Source organism: Mastomys coucha, chromosome X, assembly GCF_008632895.1.
Source record: "Mastomys coucha isolate ucsf_1 chromosome X, UCSF_Mcou_1, whole genome shotgun sequence".
Lineage (NCBI taxonomy): Eukaryota > Metazoa > Chordata > Mammalia > Rodentia > Muridae > Mastomys > Mastomys coucha.
In genome coordinates this window covers 103,126,013-103,126,759 of record NC_045030.1, presented here as the reverse complement: position 1 = coordinate 103,126,759, position 747 = coordinate 103,126,013, and positions in this window count along the sequence as shown.

Genomic DNA, 747 nt, shown 5'->3' with positions numbered 1-747 from the left:
TTGTCATTTTCAATCTTTATTTCTTTATTTACTTTTTTGTGTTGTTGATTCAGTTACAGTCTAAAGTATAGTGCTATATGCATATGGTGGGAGTCTGGACAAATATTCTGCTGCATTTCTAAGGTGTTGACAAGAAAAGTAGAGGTATTTCAGGGAAGAAGGGAATGTAAATGCTTTTTTAAAAAAAGTATAACAGAAAAATAACAACAAATGTCATATATTTTGTTCATGTTTAACTTTCACCTGTAAATGTGTATAAATGCGTATATGACATAAAAGTATCAAGGGGACCTTTTTATGTAGAGGAAGAGGACTGGATGGAGAGGGATCAACAGCATAATAGGGATGAATATGAGCAGATGTGAAATAGTATTTCTTTGTGAAAGTAGCATAATATCCATCGTTTTATATGTTAAATAGAAATAAATTAGCTGTGACATCATCACAGGTAATAGAAAACAATTTAGCTAGTCAGCATCAAGCATTTCCAGCAGGCTTTCTTTTTGGCAAATATACATTATTGTATTGAGAATATTCCCTTATATTCCCAAATTATCATACTTTCATATTTGATTTTTATCATCTGTGCATTTTTTATGTTATTAAATTGCCTTCTGTCATACATCTTAGTAACTACTCTTCTTCTTTTATCCCATTAGGACAATAAAATTCATCCATGGGCATCTTCCCTCCCCTCTCCCTCCCCTCCCCTCCCTTCTTCCTCCTCCTTCCTCTGTCTCTCTGTCT